Source organism: Sphaeramia orbicularis, chromosome 20 (genome assembly GCF_902148855.1).
Source record: "Sphaeramia orbicularis chromosome 20, fSphaOr1.1, whole genome shotgun sequence".
NCBI classification, from domain to species: Eukaryota; Metazoa; Chordata; class Actinopteri; order Kurtiformes; family Apogonidae; genus Sphaeramia; species Sphaeramia orbicularis.
In genome coordinates, this window is record NC_043976.1 from 43,881,954 (window position 1) to 43,897,239 (window position 15,286).

General features: G+C 42.9%; 1 protein-coding gene across 1 annotated transcript in view; it reads right to left on the bottom strand.

The window, feature by feature from the left end:
- The window catches only part of LOC115411561 (zinc finger protein 438-like), a 59,463-nt gene extending 48,523 nt beyond the window's left edge, over positions 1–10,940 (bottom strand). The window contains 1 exon segment of the mRNA XM_030123748.1: positions 10,839–10,940. The gene's annotated coding sequence lies outside the window, so the exon portion shown is untranslated.
- Positions 10,941–15,286: the final 4,346 nt, after the last annotated feature.

Genomic DNA, 15,286 nt, shown 5'->3' on the forward strand with positions numbered 1-15,286 from the left:
GAAAAGAAGCACAAACCCAGATTGATCCTCCTGCTTCAGGGAAGGAAAATGTAGCCTTTGATGCACTCCAACTGGAAAGTGAGTCCTTCCTAAAGAAACCTGTGTTGTGTGATAAATGTAAGCGGCAGCCGATCACCACACAGAGCTGCAGTCGACTCTCATCAGCCTCTGCTAACGATACCACACCACGACAACGTTTCACCAAGCACAAAGGGGAACATAGCCAGGAACTATGCTAATGCTCAAAGGAGCAGCCCAATATAATAATATGCCTGCGCACCCTGCAGCCTACAAATCCTGTAAAAGTCAGCCATTAGGCCTCAGATGTAATTTTCATTACGCTTTCTTGGAAACAAGCAAGACCAACAATTTAGCAGAGAAACGTTCACCAGACTATTACTGAACCACATCCTCCCTTTTCCATCCACAATATGGTCTCCATTCATTATTCAGGCTGGAGATGCACTTTCCTTGTTCCTCAACTCTCCACTCCTGAGTTCTTTGGGCAGCACTTAACAGACAGCAGACATGTCAGTCGCTTAGAATTCAGGTGGAACCCCCCCAAAAAAACCTCATCTTTCAATGCAAAAGGCCAACTTCGCTGGTTTTAATCAATTAAATCAGCTGATGGACTTCCCAAATGTGCATTCTGCCGCAACTTTTACTCTGAATGGATCTCTAAATTAGCCCGTGTATTATTGGTTGGAGGGAAAAGCTGCCTTTTAATTCAGCTTGTAGTGCCTATATTAAAGCCATAATGTAGAGATGCAATGACTGTGAAAGTAGGCCATGTCTTCAAGGCAAATTAAAAGGACGTACAGCTCTCTAGGGATGGGAATCAAGCAGTGGTTCTAGGTGACAATGATTCAAACTTGGATTCAGAATCACAACGTTCTGAGTTTATCAATTCTTTTGATCAACATGGACACGTTTGGCTGACCGTCAAAGTGGCAGAAACATTAACGCCTGAGAGTGAATGACAAAAACAGATATCCCATAAACTAGTGTTGATTTCCCTCTGTCCAAGTCTGATGTGCAGAGGCAACAGTAACCTTCAGCAACCTACAGAGGACCTGTGGTTTGTGTAGTCCACTATGGGATACGTATGTTGTACCGCACAAGCTGAAACCATCCTAAACTGGGTGAACCACACAAGCTGAAACTGTCCTAAACTGGGTGAACCTTATAACTGAATACAGTCATGACCAGGTTTTGTAAGACTTTTTTCTACTCATTTCTGAGGTTCACTAAAGATGAGCATTAAATACATTTTAATCACTTTTACTGGTGAATAAGTTCCATTTACCAACCCCTTTGGTTATGACTGTGCTGTTAACCCAACCCTCGAGGCTGAAAGCATTCTGTAAAATAACACCTGACTTGACACATCACATCACAAACTGGGCTAACGTGGATGATGAGGGGCTGCTTTGTGTTGATGAACCATGGAGGTTCATCTATCAACATGAAATGGAATCACCCATCAGTCGTCACAGCGAACCAGAGCAGTGTCATGTTTGTGGGCAATGAGTGACAGCTGTAGAATGGGACATCCACTAGGCAGAGCGTTGGTGGTTTGATCCCTGCCCGTCCATATGTGTCCTTGGGCCTAACGCTGAACCCAGACTTGGTCCTAAATCTGAACACAGACTTGGTCCTAAATTAGAGCCGGGCTGATTATAGCGTATCACCGATTAATTAACATCGGCCAATATGTAGCCGATGTATTAACTTTTTTGCTGCGCGGAGATTCTGTCACTCGCTGCTCCTGTGTGTGTGCTGCCCGGAGAGTTAGAGGAACAGTAAAACAAGTTAGTTTCACTTTCACTCCTGCTTGGACAATGACACCATCACCCCCACAAACACAATCACATAATCACGGAGGTACACGTTTGAACACAGTTTGAACACAGGAACATTTTGTGATATAGCATCAGATCCTGTTGGGATCAAATAAAAATGTGTTTAGTATTTGTGCAGATTTCCGGTGTAATTCAATTCTTCAAAGAAATAATCATTTAAAAAAAAAAAAAAAAAGAACAAAAATTGCCTTTTTAACAGTATCATGGCATATCGGGATATATCGTATCCTGATCCTAGTATTGTGATTTGTATCGTATCGCCAGATTCTTGCTGACGCACAGCCCTAATGAAGACTGGGCCGATAAACACAACCAGAGAGTGGGGAGTCCGAAATCTACTTTTGTGGGCTTTTTAAAATGCATAGAAAACTGATCAGAACTCAATAAGGGAATCAATAATCCAGCCAATGAGCAGAATCGATCAGTATCTGTATGAACAAAACCTTCCAATCAGCACACAGAGGAAAGACTGGATAGGATCTGATCTACGACGACGACAAAAGATGGAATAGTCTTTTGTCATTAGCTTGTAGTTAGACCGTTACTTCAACGCCTGACAACCAGTGGCGCCTGGGTAGAAAAAAAAAAAACTACTGAGAGTGTGTGTGTGTGTGTTATGGTAACATGATCTTGGTTATGATTGTGCGGAAATGTTAGACAAGCATCTCCGTTTCCTCCCTCCTCCTTCAGCCACATGTGAAACCACAGTGAAGCAGCTTTGAGGCCAAAGTCAACGCTGCAGCCCCTGGCATGTGTTTACTCTGGATGCCCGCTCCACATGCCCACCCTTTGGACATGTGTTGACTCTGAATGCCCGCTCCACATGCCCACCCTCTGCTCAGATTCTGCTGACATCTGACACCGAACCCTCTTTAATAGTCATTGTATGTGACCGACCCTCAGCTAACGGAGCTAACGGAGCCCCTCAGACCATCAGACCTCAGACCTGTTGACTCATCAGTGGGCACAGATACTCTGAGTCTGGGATAAACCATTTCACAAATGAGCTGCAAGCTGTTCGCAAATCAACAATGAAGCAAATACAATGACATTTAGCACATGGACAGGAGCCAGAACCAAACACAAGCAGATTTATGAGTAGACGCTTGACTTTACAACTACGTCACATCACCTGAAATATATGGTTCAAATCATGGAAATGACCTGTTCTTGCATAATGTGGGTGGAAATAGGATGAAAAAAAATAAACAGCCACTCTACGGAAATTAAACATAGAATTTTAAAAGAATTAAATGGCAAGTCTGGGCATTTTCCAAATATTACAGGACTATAACTGTTTAGTTCTGTTATGCAGAGGTCCTCATTCGTCTGGCTGAGCCGCCACAGAGCAGGTTTCTAAGCAATAAAAAGTTAATGACACACTGGGATGTAAATTAATGTGGTCAAAAATGTCAATTCTGCCAATACATATGGATTGTGACTATTTGAAAGCGTTTGTCCGGGGCATGCTCATTTCCTGCAGTATCGATAACCAGTACCAGCTGTACTTCCAGCTTCCTTTCAGCTCATTAAAGATGGTAAGTGTTGAGTCTAAACAACCGAACACTTCGACGAAGAAACAAACAGATCCAGAGGAAAACATGTTTAAGTGCAAATGCTTGGTCCTAAGATGTTAACGACAAAATAATTAATTATTAAATAACTAAAGGGCAAAAGTAAACTCATATTTAATGATGCTACAGGACAGTGTTAAAAAAAAAAAAAAAAAAAACAACACAAGTGTTAGCAATACTAGTGTTAGCAGCTTTCCTTAGCACAGCTGTGTTTTGCTAAAGAAATGATTGCTGTAGAGTTTAGAGAAGTTGGTGACCACATTTAGACATTACTGAAGCATTAAACATTAATGCTGTTAAATGTGCTGGCCTTGTGTTAGCCAGCAGTCATTAGTGAGTAAAGCTCAGAGTTGTTAAAGGCTCAATACGTTCATGTTGGAGTGGCTGTTGAACTTAGAGCTGGTACTTTATTAATGCTAGCAGGCTTAGTTTTTAAGCTAACAGTAGCTAGTACTGCAGACTGTTTCCACTGTAGAGGACCAGAAGAAAAGGACAGATGAAATATGGAGTCAGGATAGGGAATTCTACAGAAACTCCATCTCAGTGTAGCGACAATCGGCAACGAAGGCAACCATAGACTTAGACATGACGTTAGCCATTGTCCGTTAGTGAAGGTTACTGAGTACGAACTCTACTGCACTATTACACTACTCCATCAAGTCATACTTTGTCATGTTTCTATGTCTTCACTTCTATATAATATTTTATTTGACTGAAATTAGAAATTCCAGTGTAATATTGTAAATATGTTCATCTGTTTACACCATAAAGTCTTTAAAAATCTTTGACAAAATACTTCAAGTGTAAAGATGAATAAAAAAGTGACCTTAACTATTGAATATTTTCTTATTGCAGTCTCTCAGATGTGAAGGTGCTTTAGTTTGACTTAACATACTGACAGCTTTGGATTTTCTACTGATGAACTAATGACAAAAAAGCACTTTAAACATACTGAACACATCCTTATCCTCAGATCAGAACTGTCCAACTGATCCACTATGTGTCCAACAGTCTGTGTCCATCAGTCTGTGGACCCACTGAATCCAGGTGTTTCTGTTCTAACAGGGGTCTGGGATCCAAAACAATAAGGACTAATGTCAGAATATAGTTTTATATTATGGGATAGATATCCTATTGATTATTAATATTACCAATACCGATATTGGGGGCTAAAAAAAGCCAATATCCATTATACCGGCCGATATCTGATATTGGCCGATAACCGAAATACTGGCCAATATAGGAAATAAAAACACTGATCTACACAGGATATAATAATCTTACATTAGATAATTGTGGACAGGTGGATTAACAGTTGCATAAATCTTTGTTTATCTCACAAAGATCATTTACACAACTTTCAAACGCAAACTATGCAATCACAAAAATAATTACAGCAAAAAAATATGACTTACCACAAAATTATGTTTTCACTCACAAATTTGGATGTGTCTGCCTCACAGCACTACAACTTCCCATGTGGACTAAGGACTAAACTGAGCATGTGCAGAGTGAATTAGGTGAGTCCTAAATTGTTCCTGATTGGAGCAATTGCAAGAGTTACAATTGACCTGTGTTACAACTGGCCCCGGTCTCCCCTACACTATTAACACCCAGGCCTGCCTGCAGAATGAAATTGTGAGGTAGACAGGAACTGCACGGACATGAGTCAGTCCATCCTCGTCAGAGTGGCCGGCCAATTAATCGGTCAGGCTCTAATTCTGACATTAGTCCTTATTGTTTTGTATCCCAGACCCCTGTTCGAAAAGAAACACCTGGAGTCAACAGGTCCACAGACTGTGGTCCATTTGGGTCTGAGTTAATAATGAATCTGAGGATAAGGACATATGTGGAACTATTTTGCTTCTTTCTGTTTCAGTGATACGTCCTCCTGTAACTGTAGATATTGAGCTAAATAAGCTCCATGCAGGTACTGTTTCAGTACAATATACCAGGATGGAACCTTTACTTTATACTAGAGTGGATAACAGGAGGAAAACTGATCTGATTTGGTATCGATGCTGGAGACAGACAGACAGACAGACAGACAGACAGAACAGTATGAAACCAAAACCAGCCAAAGGTGGGAGGAACGGTGCTGATAGTCGTCCTTGCGATAATGAAAAAGTCAGCCTGGAATATTCTGTGGTGGGAGTTTCTGTTATGAGTGTAAAGTTCTACCAAACGCCGAAAAAGCGTTTGATGATTTTTTTTTGGTGCGACCTGATTTTTGTCATCAGCACAAAATACCTCTGAGACAGCATTTAAACGGCATCACACTGAAACACAGCAGTCAACACTTCTGGGCTTTCGGTTGGACACCTACGATGTTTACGAAAAAAAAACTGAAGCAACAGATTAGTAGAAGAACATCAAGACTAGGTGGAAAAGAGTTAAAAGATGCAGAGCTACTGAGCATGCTCCTAGAAGTTAAAGATCACACACAGAGAGGGATAAAGAGAGAGACATATGTTCAAAATAAAATCTAAGTTGGTAAAAAGAAATGACCGATTAAACTGGACCCTCCAATATATGGAAATAAATCAAGCAAAAGAGAAAAACAAAGTTCATACAGTGTATAACTATTACATTGTGTCTCTTTACCAAAAATATATATTTATGTTATGTCTGTAATGGAGTAGGAAGAAGGTGAGATTAAACTGTCCCACCCCAGTTTTATATGACTGGTCTAATCAGCTGATATATACGTCCATGATAAACAGGTCAGTCATTAAATGACAAAAAAACAGAGAATAAGACATCCCATAATATGACATCCCATAATAACCACTACAGTTGAACTCCTGTTCATTGGTTCTATATCTGTGGAAAATAAGGTTTTTATACATGTTAAGCTAATGGTAGGTAGTTGTCCCCCATGTGTCCCTGAGTAATGGTCTAGGACACTGATGTCCTTTACAGTGTGTTTGATGGGACACAAATGGGACTGAGGCCGACTGTCCAAAGTATAGACTGTCCAAAGTATAGACTGTCCAAAGTATAGACTGTTGAATCTGGAGGGAAAGAGCCCAGCCTGTTGTGTGGATCCCTCTGTTCACCACAGTTCCAGCTCCAACAGCATGGCACACACTGCAGGGGAATTTCACCTCGGCACAAACGTCACTGTACAACCGCTGATCAAAAACCTCCCGGCCACGTGAACCCCCCCACACTACACCAACCCCCCACACACACTTTCACTGGGAACTCCCACTAGCACCTGGCTCCCCTAACATCTGATAACTGACATGACTCAGTACTCACACACACCAACCCGACATAATGTCATGTTCTAAATGTTTCAATAAAAGGACAAATAACGAGGTTTTGGTTTCGACGCCAGCACAGTTCCACTATTCCGACCCACAGGCCTGCATCAGTAGATCACAACACATTAGAGTACGCACTAGGGCATTAGTGACTCCAGATTTTTTCAGATCAAATTATTTGTCAATAAAGTCGAAGTCGAGTCAACTTGTCGTATGACGTCCCCACATTGACAGCGGAGGAACACCACAGACACACAGAAGTTCAACAATGAACAACTTGTACTAACGTTCACTGTAACATTATCAATGTACAGTAGAGAGCAGAATACAAAACTAAGACACAAGCATCAACAATCTTTCTCAGACATTTAACCAAACAAAACAAAGGGTAGCACCTGGAATTTTCTTTTAAATTTAACTGAAACACATAAAGTGGGAAAAAGTTCAGACAGCGGCAGAAAAGATGCTCAGCATGTCATGATATAAATGAACAGAATAATCCAAACACACTGGCTGTTCAAATTATTCTTCAGTATTGGTGGTGCTTCCATGGTTCACAGAACATTACTGAGACCAGAGTTTTTCTAGATCACAGTCAGTTTAGTTCCTACTCTGAGTCGTCTTCTGCCTTCAGTCTGGGCCTTGCGCTAGTGATGTGTGGGTGATGTTTTTTTTAAGCCACTTTGTGGAATTTTTTGACACGCCCCGCACATAAAGTGACATTTTTTGGGCCCGCACCAACCCGACCCAGGTCCGCTGATCCGTGCATCACTACCGTTCACTGCGCTCCATGTTTTCACATAGAAGGATGAGAGTATCGACATGCGCTGAATGACGGCTCAAGCGCTGTCAGGTGATGGAAGGGAGAGAGAGAATAACACACGACTAGTCGACTCCTCCAAAGTAACATCGACTTGTGCCACAGACGTCGACACATCGACAAACCGACTTTTCAGTTAATGCCCTAGTACTCACCCAAAGAAACTGTACAATCATCAGCCTACAGTGAACCTAAAACTATGCCAATAAGGTATCCAACACATAACTACACAATATAGGAGTTACAAGTGTCACATGTTTCAACCAGGACTGGGTGACGTGTCCAAACACTTTGCTGCTGTCAAAAGTTTTAGTTACAAAGACAAATATTGAATCAAAGACAAAGAAGAGGAAAAAAAACTGGACCAAGACGTTATAAAAATACAAAAATAACAATAAAAATGATGTAAAAGACAACACAAAAACAAGAGAAGATGAAAATGGAACCAAAAAAAATATGATGAAAAAATGGCAACAACGTAAACAAGTGTTCAGAGAACGCAAACCTCCACCAAGCACCCTGAACGAGGTGCATGTGTGGATCAACTATTTCTTTATAAATTCAACAGTTTCCAGGTTGTTCCATACAGCAGAAAAAGTTGAAGCTTGGTACCAGTCATGTGTCTGTCAAATTATATTCAATTCCAATCAATATTTGTTGAGTTCTAATTTTAAATGTGTGGTAAATGGGATTTTCAATGTTAAATGTAAATGTCCACAGAGTCCACATTCCACAGTGGATGTGGACAATTTTGTGCCAGACACAAGATATTGTTCTAAGCTACAGGTGGATCCAATTGGAGGCTAATTGGAGTGGTTTTGAATTTTTGATGAATTTTGGAAAATTGCTCAATGATGAGAGATAGGAAAATTGTATATTTTGTGACCTTGCTGTGACCTTGAACTTTGGCCTACTTGGCCCAAAATTTAATGGGTTGGTCCCAGGGCCTAGGCCTATGTGTGGGGAAGATTTGGGAAAGATGGTTGGAATAGTTTCCCGTAAAGTTGCTAACAAACAAACAAACAAACAAACACACAAAGCAAAGTGATCACAATAACTCCTGGCGGAGGTAATGATGCAAAAGACACGAGACAAAAATGTAAAAAGACAAGTTGAAAACATCCAAACAACAGGAAACAGAAAGAGCTGTGGACTTTGAATCAATCTCAGCCAAATACAGGCTAAGACTCAGTTAAAGTTACTGCTCTGTAATTTACATTAGATGGTCTGTGTGTAAATGTGGAGCAGATATGTCAATGCATTCTACTGATAATGGGATTAGGTCACTGAATGGACGGACAGATGGACAGAATGATTACAAAATGCCTTTGGCCAGAAGTTGGTAAAAACCACACAACAGAGGGAACAGATGCATTAAGACATAAGTGTCAAACATGCGGCCCGTGGTCCAAATCCAGCCCGCCAAAGGGTCCAATCTGACCCACAGGATGAATTAGTGAAATGCAAAAATTACACTGGAGATATAAACAATTAATGGTGTAAAAATCCATTTAATTCAGGTTCCATATTCAGATCAGGTCGGATCAGTAAAAATAGTATCATAATAGCTTATAAATAATGACAACTGCAGATTTTATCTTTGTTTTAGTGTAAAAAAGTAAAATTACATGAAAATGTTTATATCAAAAAACTATCCTGCTACAAAAAATGTGAATAACCTAAACAAATATGAACAAATGGAAATGTCTTAAGAAAAGTAAATGCAATTTTACCAATATTTTACCTGGTACTAAATGTTTTGTGTATTTGTATTTCTAATGTAAGTTATAACGCACATGTGTAAATAATAAACTGATAAATTAAGGCAGAATATTGTTAAAATTGTATTTGTTTTTCTAAAGACATTTCAAGTTGTTCATGTTATTCAGGTTTTTAAGGAAACATTGTAGATGTAAACATTATCATAGTGTCATTTTACTTTTTTCACTGGTATTATTTTACTGGTTCGGTCCACTGGAGATCACACTGGGGTGAATGTGGAACTGAACTAAAATGAGTTTGACAGCCCTGCAGGAAGACAAACACACACCTGTCCATCTAATTTAGGAATTTTTTGGCCACTGTTTTGGTCATGTTTCTCAACGGGTGGGTCGCAACCCTAAAGTGGGTCCAAACCCATTTTCAGTGGAAGTGGTGTTCTGTCAGAAAGCCTTCAGCCCAGAGAATGCACATCAGCTGTGCACAAAAGGTCAAAGGTCAACACAGCTGTGGATGGACTTCCAGTTTACAGTTTATTATGAGAATATTTACAGGGACAGACACTGAAGGAAACACACACACAGTCAACTACACACACACACAGTCAGCTACACACATAGTCAACTACACACACAGTCAACTACACACACATATACACACAGTCAACTACACACGCGCGCACACACACACACACACAGTCAACTACACACATCTACACACAGTCAACTACGTGCGCACACACACACACACACAGTCAACTACACACATCTACACACACACACACAGTCAACTACACACATCTACACACAGTCAACTACACACATCTACACACACACACACAGTCAACTACACACATCTACACACAGTCAACTACACACACACACACACACACAAACTCAACTACACATTCAACTACACACACACACACACACACACACTAAACTACACACACCTACACACACATTCAACTACTGCAATTCACCTACACACACACACACACACACACACACACACACACCTATACACCTGCACACACCCCTACACACACCTATACACCTGCACACACCTGTACACACACCAGTTCAGGTTAGGAGTGTGTGTGTTCCTAACGCATCTGTGGACAGTTTAAGGTGTGTGTCTGTGCAGATGTGCGGGTCCTACAGAGTGTGTGTGTGTGTGTGTGTGTGTGTGTGTGTGTGTGTGTGTGTGTGTGTCTTACTGCAGGGAATCCTGCTCTGATGACGTATATCTGCAGGGTTAGCCACAGGCCTGCTCTGCATTAGCACACACACACACACACACACTAACACACACACACATGAACACACACTAACACGTCCTCCTGCTGTTGTTCTAAACTGTTGTGTCGCTGTTGTGTCCGTGCTCCTCCAGCTCCACTCCTTCCTCCTCTGCGGATCCATTTGTGTGACTTTGAAGCTGTTCTTCTCGGTGTAAATGTCAAACCAAAGCCTTCCTGCTGCATCTCAAAGCTACCGGAGAACAACATTCAAACCGAGCCGTGCTTGGCCCGGTTTACCGTGTGTAAAAGCCGCGGACATGGTGAAAATGTGGGCTGAAGTGTAAACTGTCTCACCTGTGTCCCCAGCTCTGAAGGAGTGTCTTCAAACTACACACAGGCTCATTTGGACTCCAGTTCTGCTCAGACCGACGATCCTCACAACTGTTTCTGTTCAGCCATTTTGAGCCAAACCTCCAGTGGAGGTCTGAGGGGGAGCGAACACACACCACACACTTTTATGTCCAAATTATACCCGCATGGAAATAAAGTACAGTTCAGTAAATACAGGCGGAGTATCTTGTATTTTTGTACTTATAACATTTGTTCATACAGCCGACAGGTGAATGGTGCCTGGTCTGTAGTTGGACTGAACCACCCCTTTGACTCTGAAATGGTACGGTCCGTCAACATTCCGGACCCACTTTAACCAAAGGTAGCGGATCAGACCGAGGCTGAGGAGGGACCTGTAGCAGCTGTCAATCACCCTGATGGTCAGATGAGAGCTCCTAATTTAACCAGGGGACAAGTGAACATTACACCGAAAACAAGGGAAAACACATATTTAAATAGAATGTTTAAAAAGCATCTAGGTTATAATAAAAAAAAAGTCAAATATAAAATGGACAGTTCAATAGTATCTGGAAAACACTAGACATTTAGAAAATGTCTGAAAGTGAAAGAAATACAATTTAAATTGATCAATAATTATTATCCACTGGCTGATACATTAGGGGTAGATTTGGTTTGGATGTCCAACACCAAATCCACAAAAAAATGGAATGTTTGTTCTTTTCAGAAATTCTGTCCAGATGTGCAGAACTGGTTCCAAAGTAAACTCAGGGATCTTAAATGTTTACAGTTCAAGATATCATGTTATATAAAAATAATCTGAACAGATACATCCTTTCGATTCACATCATTCTTATTCTGGGTAAATACCACAACAAGAAAAGGAAAAAACAAACTGACAAAGAAAAAACGTGTGTTTTCTATTAATCTTAGTAGAAACTTCCATCTGACTGTGGAGACAGTTCATGAAGCTGCTGAAATGTATTTATGAGTTTAATGTCTGTTGTTTCATGTTTTATCACTATGAATATTGCATTATTATTATTTTAATGGCTTCAGTTTGTTGTAAATGCTGGTGTATGTAGTGTTTTGTCATTTACTGTTGTCTCTTGTATTTTTTTTTTTTTGCAATAATAATAATAATAATAATAATAATAATAATAATAATAATAACTAGAAGCACTCGGAGAGCGCAGACCTCTGCCAAGGCCGATCAGTGCCCCCCCCCCGCCCCCCCGATCACCACCAAAATTTAATCATTTGTTTCTTGTGCCAGTATCAACATTTCCTGAAATTTTCATCCAAATTCATCCATAACTTTTGAGTTATCTTGCACACAGACAGACAAACAGACAAACAGACAGCCACACCAACACCGGCAAAAACATAACCTCCTTGCGGAGATAATGATAATAATAATAATAATAATAATAATAATAATAATAATAATAATAATAATAATAATAATAAAACCCACAGCTGTCACTGCTGTCACACACAGGCCTATGACACTTAACTTTCTAACTCTCTATGGCGTACACATGCAAATGATGGGTTTACGTGACATGATTTTATTATTTGATGATTTTAGTTGTACTTCTGTAAAAATATGTAAAGATACTGGACGACATTTTACACACAGACAGAAGTCTGCTCAGATGGTCAAGAGTGGAAATAGAGTCAAACCCCTCAGATCCACATTTTAAGTGAAAGTACAGAAGTATCATCAGGAAAATGGACTTTACAGTGTTTGTGCTTTGATTCTTCACAATGACATAAAGAATGAAACATTTCTGTCCACAGTTGGATTCATTTATTTAACCTGTGTACATGTACTGAGTCAGACCGCTTCAATGGGGTTCAGGTCTGTACTCTGTGGGTCAGGTCTGGACTCTGTGGGTCAGGTCTGGACTCTGGGGTTCAGGTCTGGGCTCTGTGGGTCAGGTCTGGGCTCTGTGGGTCAGGTCTGGGCTCTCTGGTTCAGGTTTGGACTCTGAGGTTCACGTCTGGACTCTGTGGGTCAGGTGGTCTGGACTCTGTGGGTCAGGTCTGGGCTCTGTGGGTCAGGTCTGGGCTCTGTGGTTCAGGTTTGGACTCTGAGGTTCACGTCTGGACTCTGGGGTTCAGGTCTGGGCTCTGTGGGTCAGGTCTGGACTCTGTGGGTCAGGTGGTCTGGGCTCTGTGGGTCAGGTCTGGGCTCTGTGGTTCAGGTTTGGACTCTGGGGTTCAGGTCTGGACTCTGTGGGTCAGGTGGTCTGGACTCTGTGGTTCAGGTCTGGACTCTGGTTCAGGTCTGGGCTCTGTGGGTCAGGTCTGGGCTCTGTGGGTCAGGTGGTCTGGACTCTGTGGTTTAGGTCTGGACTCTGGTTCAGGTCTGGGCTCTGTGGGTCAGGTCTGGGCTCTCTGGTTCAGGTTTGGACTCTGAGGTTCACGTCTGGACTCTGTGGGTCAGGTGGTCTGGACTCTGTGGGTCAGGTCTGGGCTCTGTGGGTCAGGTCTGGGCTCTGTGGTTCAGGTTTGGACTCTGAGGTTCACGTCTGGACTCTGTGGGTCAGGTGGTCTGGACTCTGTGGGTCAGGTCTGGACTCTGTGGGTCAGGTCTGGACTCTGTGGGTCAGGTCTGGGCTCTGTGGGTCAGGTCTGGGCTCTGTGGTTCAGGTTTGGACTCTGGGGTTCACATCTGGACTCTGTGGGTCAGGTGGTCTGGACTCTGTGGGTCAGGTCTGGACTCTGTGGGTCAGGTTTGGACTCTGAGGTTCACGTCTGGACTCTGTGGGTCAGGTGGTCTGGACTCTGTGGGTCAGGTCTGGGCTCTGTGGGTCAGGTCTGGGCTCTGTGGTTCAGGTTTGGACTCTGAGGTTCACGTCTGGACTCTGTGGGTCAGGTGGTCTGGACTCTGTGGGTCAGGTCTGGACTCTGTGGGTCAGGTCTGGACTCTGTGGGTCAGGTCTGGGCTCTGTGGGTCAGGTCTGGGCTCTGTGGTTCAGGTTTGGACTCTGGGGTTCACGTCTGGACTCTGTGGGTCAGGTGGTCTGGACTCTGTGGGTCAGGTCTGGACTCTGTGGGTCAGGTTTGGGCTCTGTGGGTCAGGTTTGGACTCTGAGGTTCACGTCTGGACTCTGTGGGTCAGGTGGTCTGGACTCTGTGGGTCAGGTTTGGGCTCTGTGGTTCAGGTTTGGACTCTGAGGTTCACGTCTGGACTCTGTGGGTCAGGTGGTCTGGACTCTGTGGGTCAGGTCTGGACTCTGTGGGTCAGGTCTGGACTCTGTGGGTCAGGTCTGGGCTCTGTGGGTCAGGTCTGGACTCTGTGGGTCAGGTTTGGGTTCTGTGGGTCAGGTTTGGACTCTGAGGTTCACGTCTGGACTCTGTGGGTCAGGTTTGGGCTCTGTGGGTCAGGTCTGGGCTCTGTGGGTCAGGTCTGGACTCTGTGGGTCAGGTTTGGGCTCTGTGGTTCAGGTTTGGACTCTGAGGTTCACGTCTGGACTCTGTGGGTCAGGTGGTCTGGACTCTGTGGGTCAGGTGGTCTGGACTCTGTGGGTCAGGTCTGGACTCTGTGGGTCAGGTTTGGGCTCTGTGGGTCAGGTCTGGACTCTGTGGGTCAGGTTTGGGTTCTGTGGGTCAGGTTTGGACTCTGAGGTTCACGTCTGGACTCTGTGGGTCAGGTTTGGGCTCTGTGGGTCAGGTCTGGGCTCTGTGGGTCAGGTCTGGACTCTGTGGGTCAGGTTTGGGCTCTGTGGTTCAGGTTTGGACTCTGAGGTTCACGTCTGGACTCTGTGGGTCAGGTGGTCTGGACTCTGTGGGTCAGGTGGTCTGGACTCTGTGGGTCAGGTCTGGGCTCTGTGGGTCAGGTCTGGGCTCTGTGAATGTTAAATGGACTGGAGGACAGTGGACATGTGTGGTCAGAAGAATCCAAGTTTCAGCTTGTTTTCAGAAGATGAAGAAGATGAAGAAGACCACCAGACTGTTATCAGTGACCTGTGAGGTCACCAGCTGAAACCACCACATGTAGAACCAGTGGATCCAAACAGGTCAGTGCACTAGTTTAAATCTGTCCTACAGACCTGTCAGTGTCAGACTGACACAGTTCTGATGGAACTACTTTAACATGTGGAAGCTGACGGAAGCTGAAGTCACTGAACGTATTGAATTCTAAACAGTGTAAATGTATAAATGCAGCTGCAGGATCCATTTACTGGAGCCCTGTTTTAGAAAGTGCCCCCCCCGTCCTGTCAGTGGGTTTGTCTGTCCACTACAGGTGTGTGTTCATGATGGACAGCTCCAACACTAAAACAGACACACACACACACACACACACACACACAAACATGAACACTTTATACATGGGGTTATTTTTGGTCTGTGTTTGTGCTTTAGGCAGCTTTAAAACTCCTAATGAAGTCCCGATTAATATAAGAAAATACATGAGAGGAGGAATCATTTATGACACAAATACC